The 26532-nt window shown below is 37.3% G+C and overlaps 1 protein-coding gene across 1 annotated transcript in view; it reads right to left on the bottom strand.

Annotated features, from left to right (window-relative positions):
* LOC126199500 (sodium channel protein para-like) overlaps positions 1-26532 on the bottom strand; it is a 391295-nt gene that overhangs the window by 903 nt on the left and 363860 nt on the right. The gene's annotated exons all lie outside the window — the stretch shown is intronic.

Raw genomic sequence — 26532 nt, 5'->3', positions numbered from 1 at the left:
AAACAAGTAAGTAAATACAATCAATTATTGTTTTAAGCTGTCATTCTACAAACAAAAAATAAAATGAGACAATTTTTGCTCCTAACAGCACTAGATCAAAACTTTGCACTTACCATGTTGATTGTGGTAAGGACTAAAAACACTTTTAGAAAAGTAACTAGATTCTGCTTCTTTGAATAATGCAATGGAGAGACAAAACAAAAAGAGAAAACAATTTGGTGAATTTCAGTTGAAAAGATCAAAGTGAGCTCTAAGAGAGACAGATCTTTCTGTTAGTTTCTTGGCAAAAAATAAATTTCTCTACAGCAAAATGATCTTTGTAGGCTGACCTCTCCACTGCCTTACCACCATACTGTGTATACTTGCTCTTTTGTTGCCCTCCTTCTTACATTAAAACACACGGTTCTAAGAGCTCAAAGTTGAGTGGTTGTTCCTAAAATGTCTGTTGAACATCTCAAGATCTCTGTGTAGCTAGTGAGCTCAGATTTTTTTCTTTGGCAATCGCAGTATTTCAGACATTCATATTCATTATAAACAAACAAAAGTTCTTATTCATGTACTCTAGTAATGACACATCTATGTTTAATATGAAATACAGGTCATTTACAACTAATATGAGCACAAATGAAAAATCTGAAAGCTGGATTTTATTATATTTCTCTCCCACTCCCTCACTCTTTCTCTGACCCTCCTCTCAATCGCATCCTCTACCATCCTTCTCACAAAACAAAGACATGCACTCATACCATTATCTACTCTCGGGCTACACAACATGCATGAGTATATGTAGGAACACACACACACACACACACACAGAGTCAAAACATAAAGACAATGAGGAACATAAGAACTTCACTAACTAACTGTATTAGTTGTAGTAGTATGTCTTTAATTTGTTAAAAGAATAAATTCACTATAAAGAAACCCGGATGTCAGGTGCTACAATGTAATTCAAGATCTTATACCTTCAACAAAATTTGAAGCATTTCACAGACATTATCATGAAATGAACTAAGATATATAATAATTTCTACAAAAAGGACAGGAAGTAGGGACAGAATGATGAAAATTGTTAGTTCAATATTAAAATTCCAACTATGCTGCTGCATCCTTCTTGGAAGGAATTTTATCCACTACATTGTATCATATCATTAACAGCTCCACTGACCTGAATGGCTGATGTTTGTTTTGCTTTGACATGTGGTCATTAATCATATTCTACCTTTCGATCTGTTAAAATAGAGCTTTTAATTGTCGTAGATGGCATTTCATTTTGGACTACACTTTTTAATATAACTGGTAAAGACCTGACTACTACAGATGTACAGCTAATTTTTCTGAGAACAAAGAGAAAAATGGTGAATTGGATGCTCACCGAGCTGTTACTCAGAGGAAAATGGGAATAATAGAACTTGCATTAAGAATTGCAGAGATGGAAACAGACTCCATAAATGGCAAAGTGGGTGAATCAGAATTAAAGAAACAAATAGAAAACTAAAACTAAATATATTAAAAAGATAATCAATGATGAAAAGTCAATAATAGTCTAATACCATACCCAAAATAATACATAAGAAAAAGCAATTCTACACATAAGCAAAAGAGAGAACATATAACAAATTAAAAAAATGATAAGAAATACTGCAGCAAATAGTGAAGAAAACAGAGAGGAAGTTGTATGGATGAGGTAAAATAAGAAACTCTCATGGACTTTATAAAGACAATCCACAACAAAAATAACAGGCATTTTATTACAGCATGGCTTGTCTCACCCAATAATTTTTCTGTTCTAATCCAAAGATGCTTTCAGTGTTCTTCAAAATCTAAAGCACTTCGTTGAAAAACATTTACCCTTAAATTAATTTCTGGGTCTATGAAACCCATCACATTCTTATAACCATCTTGCACCAATTTTCCTATATGGTTCCCCATAAACTGTCAATACACTTTTTAGAAGGAGATCCAGTCATGGTTCATCACTACCAATCAATAGCCTGCATGCAGTTAACTGATGATATTGAAATAACTTCTTTCACGTTTCCACTCTATTAGACAGTTCTGCACTGTAAAGCTGATAACTGTGGTCATAAAAGGAGGAGTATTGTTGTGCGTATCTACTGTGTTTGGATTTATTGAGGCCACGGCTGTTGCAGTTTTCATAGAGTAATATAAGCAGTTGAAACAGTGCCAGACAATGTGCCTAAAATATTCATTGTGGGTTTCAAATGTACATTACAAAAGTGCTTATCTGCTGATGACTAAACTAGCAGTACAGGCAATCAGTAACTCAAAACAAATGAATGACTACTCCAAAACAAATGCATTAACTATCAAAACTTTTTGTCATTTCCATTTTCACACTGATAGGTTCTGTACATAATATAGTACAATTCACTGCCCATCAAGGGCTTGATTTCCCAAATAAATGTTTTAGTAGAAAAGTAAGTTAATTTATTTATTTACTTTTTTTGCATGTAGCCATCAAGCTGATAACTTTTAATTAAAGAGCCAGTCTAAGGGTTCTCTATAATTCACTGGACTTTGGTAACATACTTAAACAGTTGGTACTCCACCCAGTTTCAGTATTGAACATGAAACTTATGTCAACAAGAGTGGTGTTCTAGTTCTATTTACACCAGTGCTGTTAGAAGCTCTTTTTGTAGAATGCATTTTAACTATCAACTGTCTTTATTTGTCCCATTAGTCATCAACCAGTTGTCGTTATTAACCTTCATCAAGGATGGTCTGTTTCTTTGAGATAAGATATGACTGTCAATTTCCAAGACAAATTATGTCATGTGTTTGTACAATTTCACTGAATAATTTTTATACCGTTTAGCTTCAAAGGAATATGGAATGTTTTTAACTAATCTGTTGTATCCTACATCCTGGATGATGGTTAATAACCAAAACCAGTAGTTAAATAATGGGACAAATAAACACATGGTGGTTAAAGTGCATTTTATAACATACTTTACAGCTGTTGAACCTCACCTTATAAAAAGCTGTTACAAGACTTGCATATTTCAATTATTCATATTATGGTTTCTAGTCTTTAATTTTTTTATTTATTCATAACAATATTACTTATTTCTTTATGAAAGAATGTTCTTTCACATAGCTGCAGAACATTCTAGACATTTAGTTTAGCATTCCTACAATGACGTCAGATAAGTATTAGGTGACAGCACTCACATATCTTATAGCTGCTGTATAAATGCCATTGCTCAACAAAGCCTACAGCTAAATTTACACGGTGATCCATAGATGTGGAACACCCTTCTAAAAGAAAAACAGGTTGTTAAACAGAGATTTAAGGACAAGAAGTAAGGGATGGAAAAGGGGGAAAACCTGTGAGGGTACGTTACCAACATATTGGTCATTTTGGAAGCTGCCATATTGGATGCAACTTGTAGTTTTCAAACGAAAATGAAGTCATGTGCCAACACACTAGAAGGTTGTTATCCCCTTCACCCATTTCTGATGGACTTTACGAACGCATGAACCAGAATGTGAGCACAAACATCAACAACCCACTCTGATCTTCACCCCAAGTGCAATTGCTTTCACTTGTCCTCACAGACATAAATCTAATGGATTTAAATCTAGAGAACATGGTGGATATCTGGACCTCCACAACCCACCAATGTTTGCAAAAACTGGATATTCAAGTATGCATGAACAGCTAAACTGTGATCAAGTGGGACACCACTGTCCTGAAAGTAAGTTGAAAATGTCCTGTCTTCAGACTGCAGTATATCTTCATCCAACAACTGTCTGCTTTCATTGTATCCTGAATGAAGAATGGTCCACAATGTCAGAACCCCATATTCCACACTAAAATATCACTTTTATTTCTACGTTTGACAGATTCATCCAGTGAGGGTTGATATCTAACGAGTATCTGTAACTCTATTCATTTAGCTCTCTATTCCCACAGACAGAAATCTAATGGATTTAAATCCAGGGAACTTGGTGGATATCTGGACCTCCATGACCTACCATGGCAGAAATGATAATTTTCGTCCATCTTCCACATTGGTTATTCTGGAAAGCACTTGATGATTTGGATCGTGCTGTAAGGCTGACATTTGCAAGTGGCAAAAATTCTTATTACTGATGTACAAATCACCCCAGTTTCCTAATTTCTTACAGAACAGTTGATGTTGCTTCATCCATAGCTGTTTTGGATCATCAAAATTTCAATTTGTATGTCACGGAGCCAGTTTCATATTATTTTATGAGAAATTTCGCCATAACACTATGGCTAATGAGTGGTGTCAGGGAAGCATAGGTTGAAACCCTCGGCAATGGACTTCTCTTCTTATATCAGAACTATTTCAGTGCTTTCAGCTTGTGTTAATGCCATCAGCTTTCACATGGGCTATAAGAAAGAAACATCACTCATAACATAACAATAAATAAATCTATGCAAAAGTGAAAGGTATCATTGTTTCTCCCATGTTATTTCTTACGTGTCTGATACATCACATGATCCCCTTTCATTTGAAAATTACAAGTTGCATCCAAGATGGTGGCTTCCAAAATGGCCACCTCACTGGAAAAGTAACTTTACAGTTTGCCCCCCCCCCCCCCCCCCAGCCCCCATCTCATATTACTTGATTGTAAATATTGTAAATATCTGTTTATCTCTCTGTTTTTGTTTTGGAAGGATAGCTCACACCTGTGGACCACCCCGTATAATCTCACCCAGCACGTAATTATAAACTGTGCATTGGAAGGTACACAATGTACTGACATCTTTTTTCCCCATAATTATTGTATTTGTGAATGGTGTTTGGCAAAAATATCAACCAGTCCATAACTAATTTTAAATCTATGGTCACTCAATGATGTATATTCTATGATTCCTCTTGAAAGATAATTCTTACAAATGTGAAGATCAATCCTTTTCGCAGTGTTGTGCATTTGTGAAATTTTCACTCAGAGCAGCTAATTAGTTTTAATATGCATGCTTTGGGTCAGCTCATGAGAAACAAATAAACTGATGGGTAAAAGGTTCTAATAGAAGTGTATTCAAAAATTAAAAACATTATCAAGAAAAAGTTTCTTTCAGTTTCTTGTATGAGAGTTAGAACCATAACAGTATTATACCTTCTCTAACTGTGTTAATAAAAATAAGCCTTCTATCATAATAAATTAACATCATACAGTTGGACTGATGCTGATCAGTTTCTATGTATGCTACACACTACAATACCAAAGATTACTACAAAAATGTCTTGTCACCTAGTAATCTGCAGTCTTTGCACAAGATAAACTGATGTCATGTTAGTGTAATTCAGCAAGACTGTCAATCCGATCAGCTATTACCTAACATCTTACTGGGCCTAGCTCACTGGCCAACACAGTCTTTAGTTTCATGTAATATAACCTTTATTTGTATATAACATTTGTTTAAATTATTCATGTGTCTTCATAATCATTATTTATTTGACATAAAAAAACAAAAGGACACACTTACCTTACACAGATGTTGCAAGTGCTGAGTGCACCACACTGACAAGAGCTCAGAATTGACCTTTTTTTCCCCTAATAATCTCATATTTTGACAAAGAACTAAGTAAGTAAAATATTACATTTACCTTCAGGTTTACTCAATGTATTCTATCACCATTTATGACCCACAATAAGTTGGCTAATGACACACTCACTGAGTTTTACATTCATTCAGTCCCAGTTTGTCCCACTGACATTTTAACCTTTCTTATCCTTTACCATTCGTGACCCACAGTAAGTTGCCTAATGACACACTGCATCCTTTTTACATTCATTCAATCCCAGTTTGTCCCACTTACATTTTTATCTTTCTCATCCTTTACCACCTTATTTCATGTGGTAATCCTTCACAACTTTATTACTCCTATTTCTATTGTTTCCCCAGTGTTTTTCTGCTTCATACATAATTTTCCTTCGCTGTTCTTTGACATGCTTCATGAAAGTCAGAAGTTTATAATCTACAGATATATAAAACAGAGATGTCACTTGTAAGTTCCTTTACTGAATTATTTTTAGATAAAAATGAAACAGAAGTGCTCTGATATATTGTGAAGAAGAATTTCAATATGCAATTTTTATCTTCTGTACAGTTCATTACTATGATAAAATGTACAATGGTCTATTTCATTCTGAAATTATATTTTAATAACTGGGATTTATTTAATACAAGTCTCATTATCTCCTTTACTGTGGGTGCATCTTTCTTATAGCCCTTTTTTGTGGGGGAATAGGGAGGGTTAGAATTTAGCAGCTCATTAGTATCATGGAATTACACCCCTAGCACACACTATCACAAATGGAAAAGATGTGAAAGGAAATTGACCAAGGCCTACCCGAAGGAATGTTCATTCTAGTATTCACTAATACAATAATATGTGATGGTTCAGACTATCCTCGAGGATAACGTGATAGGAATCCTTTAAGGAAACTAGAGAAGATTGAAATTATCACAATGTGGTCCAATAAAAAAACAAGGAGTCTATCTGTGATCATAAAACGATTCTACACTTAAATTCCAATAATTCCGCACGTCAGTTTATTTTACTTTCAAATGAAAGTCTGCTACTTTCAAAGGCAGTAGCATGAGCGTAGAATTAAAATGTTATGATGGATGCTATGGGAAGAAAGGTATTCTTCAAAAGCCATATAAAAAAGATAGAAATTTTTGCTAAGCTTCATTGTCCAAGATGGCTACATGTCTTGGCACTGTAGTCATGAAAATGTGTATGTAATTTTTTTTTTAATCAGTCCTGAAGAAGGACGCTGTCAAAAAGCTTAGCAATGATCTCTACCTTGTTTATTAGCCTTTAGATCACAACACGTCTACTGTATAGTGTCCAATTATCTTCACTCTTCCAATATTTGGAATCCACCCAGGACTTTTTCGTAGAATGCACAGATTTATAAGTGAAAAACTTATGAATGATGCTGGTGTGTAATTTGTGAAGTCACAGTACAATCGGTAGAATTTTATGGTAAGTATCTGAAGTTGTGGTTGAATGGTTTTTAATTGTAATGTCAGATATAATGCCATATCTGTTGGTGATATGTTATCCAGATATGACATATTTAACTATTTGGCTATATGTCATGCATTACCAATGTTCAGCAATACTTTTAGGACACATCAAAACTGTATGGTGTTCATAGCATACATCCTGTTCACAAGAAATGTTGCCAAAACCTGACATCTTTGCAGCATGTATACAATTATAAGCACAATATAGAAAGCTACTTTGCTGAATGAGCATCTGCAATTACATTTAGGAGCAACATCACCTTACTTTTATATATCTTTATCTTGGAATATCTTCACAAGGTAGTTAAATACTTACTTCATACTGGAAATGATCCTGATACTATATATGAATGTGTACTATGTAGATTTATCATAGATCACAAGAAGGAAGATGCTTGGAAGTGTTTTTTGAAATACTGAATAAGTGGACCAACAATTAATGCTACACATACTCAGAATGTGAAAAAATTCCATTCTACTATTTTTATTCAGATGTACAGATTTCCTTTGGTCAATAGCAACGTGTTCATCAGATGTGGCCCAGCCAAGTTCAATCTCATAAATGAGTCAATAAATCCAAGCCTTGTGTATTGTATGTACCTTGAAGTAGAAACTGGAGTTCCCAACGGTTGATGAGAGTGGAGTGCCTGAAAGGTCATTATATAAGCTTCCTGGTTTTACAATAAATATGTTGCTTCTAGGTACATTCATAAAACGTAATGTTGGTAGATGATTAATGGCAAACAGGAATATTACACACATTTTCCAGTGTTATTTTGGTAAACAATGACACCATGTCAAGGTTTATAAGTTCTTCAGGCAATAAAAAAGGATCCTTAATTATATCTACAAACATCTAAGAATTTGGTATGTCCTGTTCAGAGTGTCTATCCAACTTCCAGTGTCAATATTTTGTTATGTATTTTAAAAATCTGTAGATGGGGAACCTACAGCATTCACAATTGGTTTGAACAGAACATCATCTAAATTTAATTTAAGCAGGCTGTATGCTACAATCTAGGAGAATCCAAAGAGCCTAAAAATTTCAGGTTCTGTGGATATTATCAGGGAATAACTTGATCAAGGTATTTCCTTTACACCATACTAAAATGTGAATTACCATTTCTTCGTATGTATTTAATCTGAATTTGGAAGCTGTCACAAATAAATGTCACTTGTGCCAGTCCAGAATTGTCCACCGCTTACTCGGGCAGCTGCCTCAAAGGTGGTTTACTCATCAGAAAATATCCATGACAGGTTATGCTTTTACCAGTACAAAATTTCCTTAATTAAGTGCAAATATAATTCTTTGGAAAATTTCTTATCTGAAAAGTGCAGCGAATTTCAGTGGACACAGCAATCATTCTATCAAGAGAAGAGTGCCGCACTGATATTTCTCATAGAGGCTGGTTATTGCCTATGTGAAGAATGAATGCTGCTATGTAACGGTCATCACAACCTCACATTTCCAGTCAAATGGAAGCAATACAGTGCAGAACAGCAATTGGACATTTCAAAGGAAGTGAATCTCACCATCTAGGTAATATCTCCCACTATGTATCGTCTCATTTAAAGTAGTTACATTACTTAAAATCTTGCTGTAATATTATAGTTTACCACCACAAAAACAGCTGATATTTTCCCAGCACAAAACATGTTTTCTCATTTACACTAGGTACACGCTATACCTTCCTTATAAGGAAATATTTTGTAGTCATATTAGTCTGCCTCTAGCTTAAACAATACATAATTCTCTTCAAAGAAATTTACAAAGTTAAAAATTACATTTTTGACACACAGGTTTGTCACTCTCAATGATTAGGAAATCTACATTGTTTACTTTATTTGATTATGAGTTTCACAAAGACATCAATACTGCACCACAAAAATAAATGAGAAGCAGCTTGTAATTAGAAACTGTTAACTAGGAAATGCCACCAGCTGGACTATAGTAATAAATATATTGTAGCTCATCAAAATACGATTCCAAAATCCTCAGCCAGCACTACCATCAATGTACTACAAGTTATTTTTAGAATGAACAGATTCCCACTGTCCAGGAAATGAAATGAATAAATGAGATGACTGATGGCTTAACAACAAAAGACTGAATGCTTTAAAGATATTTCAAGCATGATAAATCATAACTTGGGATATTACAAAAGAAAACAGAAAATACTTTTATGCCCTCTTAATAAACTGTGAATAACTGAAATCTGTTTTACCTCCATTTACTTCCAGGATCCACTTCACTTTCTCTAATCAATTCTTTTACATTTCTTTATATAATCTCCACTTGCATTACAACAATTCATACCTTCTTTCAAGAAAATCAGGATATCATGTTAACATTTTTTATCAGTTTTTGAGATTGAGATCTAAAGATTCAGTGTCTTTGATGTGCTGGCTCTACCTGAGAACATATTTTGCTCTGCATACTTCTGAAATGTCCATTGCTTTTCTTTTTCCTCGGTTTTTAGCTGCTTTTAAATTAACAGTGTATTCCTAATCACGTTCCTCAGTTTAACTCTCCAGCTGCGGGCAATGTGCACATGTGCATTCAGCTCTTTCCGTATGATTTCTCAGGGCATACTTTCATTGCATTGTGCATACTTTCCAGGCTTTTTGTACACTGCAACTGGCTATTGACCCATTAAACATTTTTCTGTTTCACTGGAAGATTGGTAGTGAAGTACATACATTCTCGACCTAGAAATTGCTTTAATCATTTTCACGAGTTTGTGTATGGAACCTTGCTTCAACATATATCACACTCAGAAAAATTATAAAGACGTTTCTCCTGTCCCTATGAGGTTGAATAAGATTTTTGCTCTAATGTACCAGCAATATTTGGTCAAAAATGTGCAAAGTACAAAATGGTTTGCTGTAGCACCAGCTGGAGGCAAGTGTAGGTGTGATCCCTTACAAAATATAACAGAGCCATTAGTATGGTGTGAGGTATGCCAGCCTGGTGATGTGTGGAAACAGCTAACAAAGCAGTACCTAAGCTGAACAGGGAAGAAGCCTTTCCACACTGGTAACTACCAAAATGTTTAGTATATGTTCCACAAGAAACCAAAAAGCATAAGCAAGCATAGCTCGGAAGCCATTTTACTTTAAAGTCAAACAAAGGAAAAATCCAGATGGAATAATGTGTGTGGGAGTTGTGTTTGCATGTGCATGTGCGCGCGTGTGTGTGTGTGTGTGTGTGTGTGTGTGTGTGTGTGTGTGTGTGTGTGTGTGTGTGCGCGCGCGCGCCCGTGTTTGTGTGTGAGCACGCGTTGTCTAATTCTAATGAAGGACTGTTTGACCAAAAGCTTTCTTTGACGGTCTTTTTGTTGTGGCTATCTGTGACTCAGCATCTTTGCTATATTATGAGTAGCAACTTTCCTTTTCATAAGGTTGTCATTACACTAAAGTCACTTATATTAGTATCGTAGATCTATTGACTTGGGGCTGCGACACTTTGGCAGTGCCCAGAATGCTGTTTGTGGACCACAGTTCGATTCTTTGTCAGGGTAGTTTGCTCTGAAACCATGGGACCTGGAGCCACAACCAAATCAGGGCAGCATTGGCCCTAGGAAACATCTTCCTGGCCTTCAATGCTGTGTAGTGAGTCGCTGCCATTACGTCACCTACTTGTCGCCCGTTGGATAGTGAAACATACATGAGCCATGCCACATCACACACAGCCACAGCTAGCCGAGACTGCCTGGGCCTGGTATTCCACTGACAAATGCAGTTGTGTCAAAAGCCACTGCCTGGACAATGCTGTGCTCTGTCAGCATTATGGGCGACAATATACAGGATGCCAATGAGTTAATTTATCACACTTTACAGGAAAGGGGACATAATTGGCTAGTACCTGTCAGATGTGCATAGTGTACTTTGGAAGTTTGTTCAGCACAAAGTATAGAATCAGTTTCTGTAATATGTTTCACATGTAAGCATTACAGGCATATGGCTAGACAGTGTCGAGTATTAAAATGACTGATAGTTAAACTTAAGAATTAAGTCAATATATTTTACTTTGTTGATGTTTCAAAATGACTGTCAAGAAGGGCAAGGCTTTGGCAAAGTCATAGACACATGGTGTTTCAGAACCAGAGGCAGTATGTATATTATTGGAAAAGGTAGCACAACTGACAACAGACAATACCGAGTTACATGGTCTATTAGAAATGTTGTCATCACTGTGAAATACAGATTTGTCAAACAAAAGTTTAGATACTCCTTTCATTAACTGGATAAGCAAAAGTATGTGTGTTATATGGAGGTTCTCAAGGGAGCGGAACATTTGAAGAATTAAGAAAGGGATTAGTTCAAAGTTACAGGAATTTTACGGAACAGTGTCAGGAATTTTAAGGAACAGTTGGGTATGATGACAAAGAGGCTTTTAGAATCAGTAGAAGAATTTGCAGGTAGAATAAGGAAAATCAATGGTTCTACATATGAGTTGGGGTAGAATGCTACAGTGAATGAAATTATTTCACAGGAGGCTGAACAGAGTGCGGCTGACACGTTTTTAATAGGGTTGCATCCGGAAAGTTCAAGGAGAGTACGAACAGGGTGCCGATTGATTTACATGCAGCTGTTAGAATGGCTGTAGAATGTGAGGAAATTAATGTGTCAACCAGGCTGCATGTTAGACAGATAGTGTTCCAAGTCAATATAAGGTGTTATAGATACAAAAAGATGGGGTCTGTGTGGAAGCAATGTCGATAGCCACGGGGCCGTGGGAGGAGGGGCAGAGGTCGGTATAATGATAACGGTACGGGGCTGGGAGTGAAGCAAACATTAAACACCAAAGGGAATCTGAGGTCCACCTAGAGGCATTCCCAATAAAACTAGATTCTATGAAGTAATACGCAGAGGTGGATAGTGCAGTCAAAAGGATGGTGTGGAAAAAGAATTGCAGGATACTGTTGGACACAGAGGCACTGTTGGACACAGAGGCACATGTTTCAATAGCCAGTGGAGATCTGTTGAAAAATAAGCAATGGAAACCACCACAGTACAGACTGCATGTAGTGGAACATAAGAGATGTCACACTGTTGGTATCAGTGGACATTGATTTTGGCGTGGGTATGGTTCACTTAAGACAATGTGAAGAAATTGTGCCACATTTGAGTGAGGGCTATGACATGATCCTGCAGTTGGATTTCTTGCATCAACATTAGGGCAATATTGACCTTCAGGAACACGTGGTGGAGTTTGACAGGAAAATGTTTCAGTTGGGCAAAACTGCTGCAAATGTAACGATGTCACAAGAGAAGTCTATTAAGTATGACAAAACTTTTAAACTGTGAACAATCACAGTAAGACTTATTTCACACAACTGGCTACTTAAGGGTGCCAGGAAATTACTAAGGGTTCTGTTAAGTCTAGGAGTCTTGTGTGTGAAACCACTGAAAGTAAATGAAGCACTGCTATGTGAAAAGAAGTGTTGTATGCATACAAGGAGTAAATGGTGAAAAATTAGACCTGTGTTTGTGGATAACTTCAGTGCTGAGGATTTAAGGTTAACAAAGAGGTTGTTGATCGCTAACATGGATACACTGGAGAAGAAATACTGGGGCACAGTGGACGCTGGCTGTGGACAATTACCAAATACCACTGAAACTGCATTACAAATGAAAGTGAAGCATCTGGAGGGGAGTGATAAGCAACAAATGGAAGAGCTACTCTTGGAATTTAGGTGTATCCCCCTCCCCCCCAAAAAAAGAGGCCTGTAATGCATATTACACAGCACTGGATTCTGACAGGAATTTAATCACCAGTGTACCACAAACTATACAGGATACTGAGGTACTTGCAGCCACTTCTGCAGGAATTCATCAATCAGCAGGTAAAGGATGAGATTACTGAGGAAAGTAATACTCAATGGCGACCGGGATTATCATTGTGCCCAAAAAATCAATGGATGGATCATGAAAATACAAGTACTGTTTGAATCATCGACACTTGAATGATAAAACTATAATGGGTGCCTACTCTTTGCTGAACATTACAGAAACCATACACTATTTAGGTCAGTGTGAGTATTTTTCAATACTGGACTTATGGAGTGGCTACCATCAACTAGAAGTTGCTCCAGAAGATTAGCAAAGAACAGAATTTTCTTCACTGTGGAGACATAATTAGTTGAGAAAGATACCTTTTGAATTGAGAAACGCACTTGTGACATTTCGGAGGTTGTTGGAAGGAGTTCTCAGAGGGTTTAAACCATGTCATTGCATAGTGTATGCTGATGATATAATCGTCTTTGCAAGTGATTTGGAGCAGCCCATACAACATTCTTGAGACTGAGGACAGAAAATTTAATTTTGAGTACAGAGAAGTGTAATTTTGTGTTAGAAGAAGTGGCATATCTTGGTCACATGATCAATAAGGATAGTGTTAGGACAGACCAGAGGTTAGTTAAAACAGTCCATGAATTTTCTGTAACTTAATCAGTGAAGGAACTGCAATCATTTCTTGGAGTTGTGAATTATTATAGATGGTTAATAAAAGGATTTGTGGATATTGCCAGGCCAGTGACACAATCGCTGAAGAAAGGTTAAAAATTTGTTTGGTCAGAGAATTATCAGCATGCTTTTGAGAAAATGAAAAAAGCTTCAATGATAAGTCCGATCTTAGTGTTTCCAAATTTCAATGCGGAATTCATTCTGTCACGCAACACAAGCAAATATGCATTTGGTTGCAAGTTGTCTCACAAAGTTGAGGACACAGAAAATCTAGTGGCCTACACAAGGTAAATAAACTCAGCGGAGAAGAATTACTTCGCAACAGAAAAGGAAATGTTAAGCCATATCTATGGAATCACCAATTTCAAATATTATCTCTATGGGAAAAAGTTTTGAAAGATAAAACATCACGCAATGTTGAAACAGTTGCTAGAGTTGAATGATTCATCTATTAGGTTGACATGATGGGCAGTACATCTGAATGTATTTGATTTTGAAGCCATACATTAACCTGGAAAGAAACACAGAAATGCAGATGGATTGAGAAGAAAAACAGCAGTACTACAGGCAGAAGATAATGAGCTTGAGGAATGGCAGGAAGCACAGAAGACAGGTGATGAATGTGAGCAGTTTTATGATCAATCACAGTTTTGTGTACAGAATGGGCTGCTGTGCAGAAAAACTATGTCGGGACAACAAGTTGTGGTACCAGCAAAGCTGAGAGATACAGTATCACTTGGTAGCAGGTCACGGTGGATGTATATTTACCAACTGGAGAGCAGTAGAAAGGTACTGGTGGAGGAACAGGAAGGTGGATGTTGTCCAACATGTGCAGAATTGCATTCAGTGTGCACAGAAAGCAGATCTGTGTTGGACAAGAGTGCCATTGTATAGGTTACCTACAGCATTAGTACATCTTCAATTGCTCAGGACTGTTCTATTATATAATTTTAAGGGATTAATGTATTAGGTCATTTCAACAAAACACCTGCAGGGAATAAATATGTACTCATGATTTTAGACCATTTTTCAAGATAAGTAGAAATAGCCATATTGCAAAACCAACAGACAGCATCAGTGGTGCAAGCTCTAGTAAACAGTTGGATACAGAAGTTCAGGTACCTGCGATGATAGTGACTGATTGGGGAACCAACTTTATGTTGGATTTGTTCAAGGAATGGTGCAAGCTGTTGAGCACGAAAAAACTGACGAGTCCGTAATGTTCTCAAGCCAATGGCAGAATGGAAAGAGTTCTTAGAACTATAGGGAAGTTGCTTGGATGCTATATGGATGCACACCATACCAACTGGGATATTCATTTAAGGTAGGCAGTCTCAGCGTCCAACTCAAAGCAGCACACAAATTTAGGATTATCACTGTATGAGGTAGTATATGATCGTAAGATTATACTGCCATTTAGTATGTTAAGGGCCAAGAAGGGTATGCCAGGAGCATTGGTTAAAGGGTTTGTGAGAGTGATAAGGGAAATATGGAATAGGGTACGCAAGGCCAATACTATGGCACTAGAAAAGCAAAAAGAAGCAATGAATCATACAGTAGGAATGCCACAATACAAGGTTGGCCAATGAGTAATATGATTGATTTCTTGTAGCCAAAAGCAGAAGATGAAGAAATTTTTTGCAAAATATCAAGGGTCATATCAAGTTGTGGAAACTATATCACCAGTGAACATCAAGATCCAGTTGATAACAAGGACAGCAACTGTACATATGGGATGTATGAAATCATTTCATGGAATCCCAGAAGTTTCTAAAGGAATTATGGGGTGGGAACAGAAAGAAAACGTGAAAATGAGTATGTGGAGGAGTGAGAGAGAGGTTTTAGGTGAACCAATGGCAAGAACTCCATTACGCATTACGATCTAGGAGATGTGAGTAGATTTATGTTCTGTGTTTGCGAGGTATAAGTACAGTATAAAGTATAGTATAAGTGTGGTGAACTGTTGTGGGGGAGCAGGGGACTTTTAGTAGGAGGGAAGGGTAATGGGTACCCATGTCCTCAGATTGGGTACATCAAACAAGCTTGGAGACTGATGTTTGAAAAAATACTTGGCTATTATGCCATGTGACTGAGGAAGTAATCAACTATGCAAAATCTGTACAAGAATCAGTGAACCATAACATTAAGATGTTACAAGCCGAAGCAAAAATATTGGATAGGGAAGTAGTAATAACAAAATGGTTACAGTCCTTGGAGAAGAATGTGTGAGAACCACATAGAGGAGTATCAGAATTGTGAGAAGCTATGCAACAGGCTGTGTGAGGATGACTGGAAGTAAACTTGTTGTCACCAAACCAAAACATGGAGGGACTAGGGAAAGTGCAAAAAGGGCAATCACATATATTAAAATTGGCCTTGGAACCTAACCATAGAAACTACCCTTCTATTTTAACCCAGCCATGGTAGAAGCAAGGACTGATGGAGCAAAGGTGTACATTTCAGTTTCATTTCCAGTAGCAGGGAAGCAGGCACAATGCCAATATTATGTAGTCCACACATATCCCCTCAAGTGGGGGACTCTGGGGAAGTTTGTCAGGGTCAGGGTGCAGTAGTTGTTAATAATTGCAGAGGACGTTACAAAAGTGTTACAGTGATGAAATTACAGTTTCTCCAAACAGAGGAATGAGAGAGGGCAGAATTGCTGTGCAGTGAAGTTACTGCTGGTGCAGAAAATGGAAAAGGATAGCAAGAAATAGATGATCAGGGCTGAGTTGTACTTTCAGCAGGCTGAGGCATATTAGTTTTACTCTACCTTTGATAAAGTGTTAGTAGTAGCCAGTTGCTATGAACAGGGGAAGCTAGCAGTGGCAAAAAGGCTAGAGCTACACAGAATGTGATTGTTAATAAATGGGACATCATGAAAAATAGTGGGACCTACTTTCCGTCAACCTGCCACAATTACGGCAATAACTCATCTGAGGACTTCACAGACTCGGTTGTATTGGCCAGAGGAACCTATGGAAATGTTAGCCAGCCATGATTCTAACTATTTTGAAATAGACTTAAGGACCAAAGTTTATTCACTCCACAGACAAATTCATTAACGAGCAGGAGCGGGTAAATCATCTTGGAGACACTGATGCAGCATTTGTATCACTACAGGGAGATCCAGAACCAGAGAGAAACAACCTTGACCACTGTCATACCAGGTACCACAGCGGCACTAGGCACAGTTCTTGTTTACATGTATAAGAAGTGAAATGGAAGACAAAGTTTAGAGCCAGCCACTGTTAAAACCCCGGTGGACTGGATTTCTAGAGTCTAAGAGGCAGTAGTGGGAACTGTAACAGTAAGTTAAGCTAAAGAGGAACTAATGGAGCTTAGGATAAGTAGTACATAAGGAAACATAGTGGTAAGAGCAATCTTCAGTAAATAATGGACAGAGCCTACTGAGGCAACCATCAGAGAACTTGTCACCCTAGTTTGAATACAGGTAATCTAGTTTAAGGCAACTGGGTCTTTTTAAAGAGGAAGGCAATGTAGTGCACTGACCATACTTGGTCAGAAATGCACAAAGTTAAGAAGTGATTTGCACCGCACCAATTGCAGGCAGGAGCGAATGCTATGCCTTACAAAATATAACACAGCTGTTGCAACACTGTGAGCAAGCCAAAATGGTGAGGTGTGGAAGCAGTTTACACAGCAGTACCTATGCAGAAGAGGGCAGCAGCTTTTCCACATCAGAGGCCACCAAAATATTTATTATAGGATATGTTCCACACAACATACCAATGACCAAGCAATTGCAGTTCAGAATGTATAAAAATGTAGCCATTTTACACTGAAGCCAGTCCTGTTAGTATCACAGCTTCATCACCGCAGGAGTATAACAATTGAGTAGTGCACAGAAAATTGGTTGCAGACAACAGTTTGACTCTGTGTCAGGAACCAGCTTGTCAACCATCAATGCAAGGCAGCTGGGTTGTTGCCATAACGTTACCTGCCTGCCACCTGCTGGACAATGCAGAGTGCATGAGCTATGCCACAAGACATGTGGCCATGGCTAGCTGACACCACTTGAACCTGGAGTCAATGCTGACAGAAGCAGTTGCATGACAAACCACTGCCTGCCCAATGCTACACTCTGTCAGCATTGCAGGGAGACAATACACAGAAGGCCACTGAAAGCCTCAGCTGCACTGCCACTTCCTATATTGAGCCATGATGTGGAAGCTTAATAACGCAATTTGGAATTTCAGTCTGTTTGATTGGCATTGTACACCATTCCCCTGCATCCCAAATCCACCAGATATTACACTGTGTTTCATGCATTATGTACGATAAATGTCCATTAAAAATTGCTTCTAACTATGTAAAAAACTGGTCCACAAATTTACACAGAAACACCGGAGCCCTGCGGGGTAGCCGCGCGGTCTGTGGCGTCTTGTCACAGTTTGCGCGTCTTTCCCCGTCAGTGGTTTGAGTCCTTCCTCGGGCATTGGTGTCTGTGTTGTTCTTAGTGTAAGTTAGTTTTAGTTAGATTAAGTAGTGTGTAAGCCTACGGACCGATGACATCAGCAGTTTAGCCTCACAGAAACTTCCCACAAAATTTCCAATTCCAAAAACCAGAAAACAGAGGGTAACAGAATTTCTGTAGTTTTGATAGAGTCAATACTTCGTCATTTTTAGATGCTTCCTCTGATACTATTCATCCTTTGCTTTCTTTCCACATAAATATTTCTTTAATGCAAGGAAGCACAAATGCAAACACAGCATCTAAACAACAACACTTTTCTTGGGGAAATCAAAACACCTGCTCTCCTTTTATTTTGTTTGGCAGTATGGTGCAGGATGATGTTCAAAGTTAATTTATCAAAATTCCCTTCTCTAACTACTGCTACGTCTGATTTAGTATTACACTTATGTACAGTATGTCAGAGTTACCTGTAAATGATGTACCTGTAAATGATGTAGGGAACTCATTAGCCCCAGGACCCCAGTCATAATTAATGTTATTTCATTTCCATAGGAGCAGTATGCAATTACACTTCACTGGAATTCGACTGCAATCATGTTTTAACATCTGTTCTACCCTAGGCTTCCACTGTAAAGTGTAGTAAGTTTTCTGACTTTCTGTAAGATATTTTTTGCATGTTATGTGTTTAAATATTTGGTGGTAATAATTTGTCAGTACTTCTGATGCTCTCTTTAGCATATCAGTTGAATAGAGGACTATTCATGTTGTCTTTCTCTGCACATACTAGTTCTAACCTGTTAATACAAGACAGGCATTTCACACATTTGAGAAACATTATAGCACAGTGTGTGATATGAGGCTTTCCTAGTATATACACTGCTTCCAAGGTTCTCGGGTGTACTGCCGGATCCATTTGTCAAAAGTCCGTGATAATTTGGCAAATAACCATTTTGCCATCATCAGTGGTGCTGATGGAATATGTCTGCTGCATGGTGGCAGTATTTATGCCTGCCAGTGCAGAGTTCAAGCCTCCCTATTCCCACACCGTGCTTGGTGTGAGGGGGATGTGAGGTTGCAGTGGTGGGCGGGAGAGCCTGCGTTGCCTTCCACCCACCATTCCTGGCACATCTCACATCTATCTGCCACATTCTGCTTTGATGAAGCTTAGTAGTGGCTCAGTTGGAAGGCCATGTCCCTGTTGATTGAATTACCAGTCACATGGATTTCAATTGCATCTTTGAAAACAAGAGTCCCCGTATGCCACTCATGTTCTGTACATCGACCTTCAATTGCATGGATCATTTGTCCAATGTGAGTTTTTCCCAATTTTCAAGGAACTTGGTACTTTTTTGAGACCCACATCATCTGCCACTGTCTCTAAAAAGTTCCTATTTTGGCCCTGCAATGCAAGAGCTCAAAAATAACACAAGATGCCGAAAACATGGAAGAAGATGACAAGAATACTGCTTTCACACCATTTGCTGGCAATGTGTTGTCAAAAATTGACAGACTACTGTGCAAATTCTGGGGCATGTAAAGTTCTGTGCAATTGTTATATTGGACAAACGATCTGCAGAATCAAAGATCAATACAGAGAACATGAGTGCCACACCTGCTTACTGCAGTCCAACAAGTCTGAAATAGCAGAACACTGCACTGAAAATGGACATAAAACGAGTTATCAGTAAATGAAAGTCCTGGTTTGCATCGATAAATTTTGGGACTCCATTTTCAAAGAAGTGATTGAAATCCATGTGGCTGATAATTTAGTGAATTTAGTGAACAGGGAGCCAATACAGGGAGTGACATGGGAGCCAATACTAAGCTTCAGCAAAGCATAACATGACATCCAGATGAGAGATGTTATGGGGACAGTGGGCAGAAGCCAACTTAGACTCCCCACCTCCAACCAAGCCATTACCACCACCACCGAACACAGCACAGGTTTGGTGAGGCTCGAACTCTCTCTGGAGTAGCTGGCATAAATATCACCAGCACACAGCAGATACATCAGCACTGCCTGATGATGGCAGGACGGTTATCTGCTGAAATATTATGGATCTTTGGTGATTGCATCCAGCAGTACACCTGAGTACCTTGGGAGTACTATAGCACAGCATACACAGTTACTGTTTACATAATTTCTTTCCTACAAAACTGAAATTTTTTATGACCAGATATTGACTCTCTGTTTACCTTTACTGAACCAATGAAAGTGTTATATCTGCCCTGGATGACCCAAACTGGTACATAATATTCACAAGTACCAAACAAAGATTTAAAATATAATTTTTATTTTACTGACAGACGACACAAACTATATATTCAATAAAGTTAAGTCCCACATTCCCATTTTCAATAAAATTACAGCTTTCACTGATCTCCTCTACAACTTTGACCCAACTGCTTGACATGTTCAAGTTAAGTGCATTTGAGAAACTCATCTCCCAGAATTCAAAGACAGGCAATTCGACAACACACGGAAGTCCTTGGAGTGGTGACTCACAACAAAAATAATGCATGACAATTACGACACTTAACAAAAATTATATGTCTGCAAGACAGACGAAATGTCATATCCTGGGGCATTAGACAATATTAGGAAAAATATACTGAAAATTAGGCCACAAAATCAAAAAATCAATCAAGGCATGAAAACTTTATATCATGTTAAGGAAGTAGCCTTTACTGACAAATCCATATGTAAATTAAAATTTCAAGGTTTTGGTTGATTTAGTGAGAACTATAAGCTATGCAGATAAGATGTCATGCAGCAAACATTTTAATGGAAAATATATACATTACTTAGGTTTACCTGAAAACAAGCAATTACAACACTGGTTTTGCCATTAAGATCCTTCAACTTCTCTATCTATTACACTTTATTACCTTTTACCTACTGCTCATGAAGTGAATACTATTGTCTCTGAAAGTCAAAGACTCAGATTTGTTTGTTTTTATAACTGTAGCCATTAGCCCTACTACAATCATTATCTGTCACTAGTCAGAATAATATGCTACTTTCATATATTTGAAGCTTGTAATCTGAACAGTACACACAATAAAAATTTCGTTTATTTCAGTTCACAGAAAATCATGGTAGTTTCAACTGCGACTAAAGAGCTGCCACAAGAATCTTAAAGAGTACAGAAAAAACTGTTCAATAGAAATCTCCCATGTTGCATTTTGCTGTCACTAATAACAATGATTGCATTTGGCTCAACATTAAGCTGACATAATAAGGTGCACATTCTCATATTTGAAATTTACAAATTTCAAATGAGGTATTATAATTCTGCACTTTCAGCAAAAAATAAGATATAAATATTGTTTTGCATCTCTTTCTCCAAAATGTAATGGCTCATGATTCAGTATGGGGTATATGTTATGATCTATTCATTAATTTAATATGACACATACCTTCATGAGATTTTCCTGGTAAGAAAAAGTTAACTGTCTTTTAGTTGCAGTGTAATCTCTGTACTGACAGGGGACCTTTAGGAGAAAAAAATCAATTCAAATTGTAGTGCAATACATAAGGTGATAATCTGAGCAAATTAACAAGCAGTTTACTCAGGAATTTTTTTGAAGCAAATGTGTTTCAGAAGCTTATTTAAGCTCAAAGCATTCAACAATATTCTATAATAATTAAATAACTAAGCAACTCTATGCAAGCAAAATTGAATTAAAACTGAAGTATGTGAATTATGATTAAATTTAGTTTGAAACTAACAATCTTACTAACACGCTTTATTGCTATTCTGGTGTGAACAGATTTATGATACAATAAAAAAGAAGCTCTTATTGATAATGATGTCTCCCAGTGTAGACTTAAGTCCCATAAAGATCAGGATGGCAATTATCAAAATATATCACCAGTGCTATTTATTTTTGTTGTGCACATGAGTGTGACATGCAGATTTGTTCAACGGCCATTCCATTGTGGTTGGAAATTGTGGAAAAAAGACCTAAGGCTGTGTATGTATTTCTGCAGCCACTAAACTAATTAAAGACAATGTTAAAAATGACATTTCCCCTATAATTACAAATACTGTACATATAAAGATTTAAAGCAAAAAGTAGTACTATTTTTTGGCACTATATGTTTCTTCTTCTAGAAGGAAACAGGGATTTGTTGTGTGAGGTTGCAAAGGATAGAGGGGAGAGACAGGTCATTCAAACCCTACGTTGAGACAGACTCACCTTTAATGAGAGCAAAAAGATACTAAGGTGAAGGAAAAAGGATCAGAGAGAGTAGGAAATCAAAGAATCAGGTACAAATCAGGAAGGAAAGAGAAACAATGGAGACAAAAACTTTTTAAAACACTGAATGTTGTGTTTAGAGTTATTGAGTTATGAAAGGATGAGAGGACGGGTTGGAGTGCAACTTCCCATCTCCACAGTTTGAAGAACTGGTGTTGTATAAGTGGGTACCAATGGCCAATGTGGTACAGCAGACAATCAAGTTTTTTTGACTCACACAGTGGAGCATATTCAGCAATTGAGCACTTTATATCCCTATATACCTTAAATGTATATTAATGCATTCATCCACTTTAATTGTTGCCATTCTTACGTCAAAAACCATCGCAGTAAACAACTGTCATTTGGTAAATAAGATGAGTGCCTTCACATTAAAGGCAGAGCAAGGAATGAATTATGCTTTCCTCAAAGAAGAAAGAACATATGGTTTTAAAATGCTAAGGTTATTAAATTCTGCTTTAAATGTACTTATCAACAGTATTAGAAATTCTCTCTTCTAATTTAAACAATTTTCTTAATTGAATTTTCCCTTTGAAACACACAAACAGAAACAGACACACACTCACACACACACACACACACACACACACACACACACACACATGAGCGCACACGCATGAAGATAGATGAACATGAACTACTAATGAAAGATCAGGAAGTGTACAGGAAAAGTAAGAAACATCGTGAAGAAGGCAAATGGAAAGTTTGAGAGAACAACTGCATTCATAGTGTCAGTTCATTAAATTTAACAGACATATCAAGGCTCATTTCCTTTGGCTTATGTTGCAAGAATGCATGATAAATGACAGGACTATTCGAAAAACACCACATTCCGTAAGAGTCAAGATACCTGTAGCAAATATCGCAAAGAATTATGTAACGCAGAAACACGATGATTATCACAAATGAACCATGTTAAGTTGCATGCACTGTGAAACAACAAGTACCTTGTCTTTTAAAATTTTATTATTATGTAGGTCCACAGCCTCAACATGTTTTGAGAATGAAAACATGGTCCAAGTAGGCTGTATTCTTTTTATTATCCATGCAATTGGCCAGTTTAAACCATTGGTTATTTTCATGCCCTGTAATACATTCAAAAATGGTGACATTGGTTTATGTATCAATTGTCTACAAGCTCTCACATACACATATACTTTATAAACCAAGTTACTTACAATACTTAAGCTTCCAGCTACATTTCACATTGTAATACATTGCTGGTACATGTGGACAGGTACATATCATACCAGTGATGTATTAGAATGTGAAATGTAGCTGGAAGCTTAAGATATGTATGTAACTTGGTTTATAAAGCATACGCATATGTGAGACCTTGTTGAGAATTGATGTATAAACCAATGTCACCATTTCTGAAAGTATTACGGATGCTTGAAAGTGACCCATGTTTGAAACTGGCTAATTTCAAAGATAAGAAAAAGAATATAACCTACTTGGACCATGGATGGAAAATATTGCAAGCAGCAACACAGACACTTTAACTTAACTTTGTGTTCTGCCTTACGGCAGGTCTTGTCATGGGGGAAGCCTTGTCAGAGAGTTTTTTTTTTATCAAGGTATAAAATCTCCAAAGTTACATTATTGTTAGTATTTGTCATCAAAGCAGCAGTCAGTACCACAAATACCTCAGCAAAAGCCATATCAGCCGATGCTGAAATAAAGACCTGTAGTTGCAATTGTTGTCAATATGCACTTGCACATAGTTGAAAGTCCTTTTGAAGACACCAGTGAATGAACTAAAGAAGGGATCCAAGTCAGTCACATCAATCCTAAAGGTAGATATAGAAAAATCAAATAGTATGTTTTGAACACTAATGCCACCACACTCTACACTAACAGTCACCTTGTGATGACATGCATTTTGGGTATCAACATTATTCCCCTTGTTTCTGCTCCTCTTGCACAGGAAGAATGACTGCTGATGTGCCTTTATACATAATCAAAATCTTCTACACTGTCCACCATATTCATTTCATCAAACATAGCAGTCAGAATCTTATATACTGTCCGACTCTCCTTGGAATGTACACCTTCAGAATTTTAAAGCCAACACCTCCACTATGTACAACACTTCTCTTGTTAGTGTCTGCCACAGTAATTTGATAAGCACCTCAGTGACACTCTTGGGCTCATGACAAAAACTCCGCTCTTCTTTGGATCTTCTCTACTGCTTCTGTTAACATTACCTGATAAGACTTCCATATTGACACACTAAATCAAGAATCAGTTGAGTAAAAGTCCTGACGGCTACCTCTTCTATCAGTGAATTACATTTTTTAGGATTCATTCACTAAAACTCAGTCTAGCATTTGATTTTCCCATAATTAGTTTCATAACATTGTTCTGCTTTACTTTGGTCCAGATGCATATTTCTAGATTTTTACAATTATTGCTGTTTCTAGTGACTGAGTGGTAATACTCTAACCAAACAACAGCTTTCCTCCTATTTATGTAAAATACACTAAATTTATTTATGATGAGGGTTAACTGAAAGTCATCCCCTTTTCCTTTCAGGCATTCACGTTCTGCAAATCCTCTGGGCTTCTGGTACAATTATCTGCAGTTTTGGGACATTACTGTTAATATAAATGTCATCAGTGAACAGCTGGAAGGAGCTTCTGGTATTAAGGAATGCATAATTTTATACATAATGGCAGTAATGGTCCTACAACACTCCCTTGAGGTACAAAGATCATTTGTTGTTCTTTGAGCTCTTATATTTCACACCAGACAAACTGTATTGGATGCCCTCTGGAAGTCAAGAACTCAGAATTAGCCTGGGTGTCATTGTGTATTGTTTTCTAAATCTTACTGGTGAATGGTGTGAGCTAAGTTTCAAAAAATTGCAGCCTGGGAAATCCACATTGATTCCTGCGGAGGAGATTTACAAGTTCCAAAAACATCAAAATACAACATCATAAAATGTGTTCCACGATCCTACAGCAGACAGAGGTCAGCAATATACGTCTATAAATATGGGTATGTGTCTGATAATTCTTCCTGAAAGTGAGAATGACCTGCAACTTCCTGTAATGATGCAGGAACTTTATTGCCTCGGCACATAAGATACACAGCAGTTAAATAGAATCATTCAGTTATCTTATTGGGTTAACTTGCTTCTCTCTGTTTAGTGATTTCAGGTGATCTTCTACTCCATGATCACGTATCGCAATATCTGTCATTTGGGCATATGTGTGATGACTGAAAGGAGGAATCATATTAGGCACATCCACAGTGAAACAACTCTGGCAGAACAAATTCAGTATTTCTGTCTTATCTGTATTTCCCCATTTCAGTTACAGAATTACCTCTGAGCAACTGCGTGAACAGTTTTTGAACTGCTTACAAACTTCACTTGGGATCAAAACTTCCTCGGTTTTTTGTCAGATTGGTCAGAACATGTTTACCATAAAATTTAATGAAAGTGTCTCGCAATTCTCTCCTTGTGTGCATTTTGGTTTCTTTCAGCTATAAATGGTCAAAAAAGCTTTGAGTTTGTTCAAATTTGTGGCGAACACACATACACACACACACACACACACACACACACACACACAAATACTTTTGTATTTAACCCGTGTACACTCCCCACCTTCATCCCCAAGATGAATGTCTGATATTGGCTGCTCTGATGAGTATGCAATCTTTTCACAGTTACATATGCTAAGAGAAAATATCCTACTTTTCTCAATATTCCTTTTAATGCCAGTAGTTTATTAGGAAGCTCAAGATAATTTCCAAAAAATAAATTATGTCTCATAAATCCGTGTAACTGGCTCCTTTTTTTAAATGGTATGACTGCTATGGTATGACAAGTTGAAAATCCAGTCTATGAGTTTCATTACTCTGAAATGACTCTAAGAACCTACACTGATGGGACAAAACATTATGACCACCTGCTTGATACTTTTTTTGTCCATCTTTGAATGTAATACATCACTGATTCTGTCTATCAGGGATCCGACAGTTTGCTGGTAGGTTTGTGGAGGTATGTGGCTCAAGATGTCTACGCACAGGTCATGTAATTTGCGTAAATAATGGGTCACTGATTTGCGTATATGGTGATGGTGCCTGATAGGGAGCCAGAAGGGTTCCATAGGATTTACTTCAGGCAAATTTGGTCGCTGAGACATCAGCTCCTCAAACCACTGTAGCACAGTTCTGGCTCCAAGACACAATTATACTGCTCAAACACTATATCGCCACTGGGGAAGACATCGAGCATCAAGAGAGGCCATTAATTCACAGCTGTTAGCATGTGTTCAACTACTACCACAGGTCCCATACAAGTGCAGGAGAATGT

Source organism: Schistocerca nitens, chromosome 8 (genome assembly GCF_023898315.1).
Source record: "Schistocerca nitens isolate TAMUIC-IGC-003100 chromosome 8, iqSchNite1.1, whole genome shotgun sequence".
Classification (NCBI taxonomy): domain Eukaryota; kingdom Metazoa; phylum Arthropoda; class Insecta; order Orthoptera; family Acrididae; genus Schistocerca; species Schistocerca nitens.
Note: the sequence above shows the minus strand (reverse complement) of the source record. Positions and strands in the feature narration are given on the sequence as shown.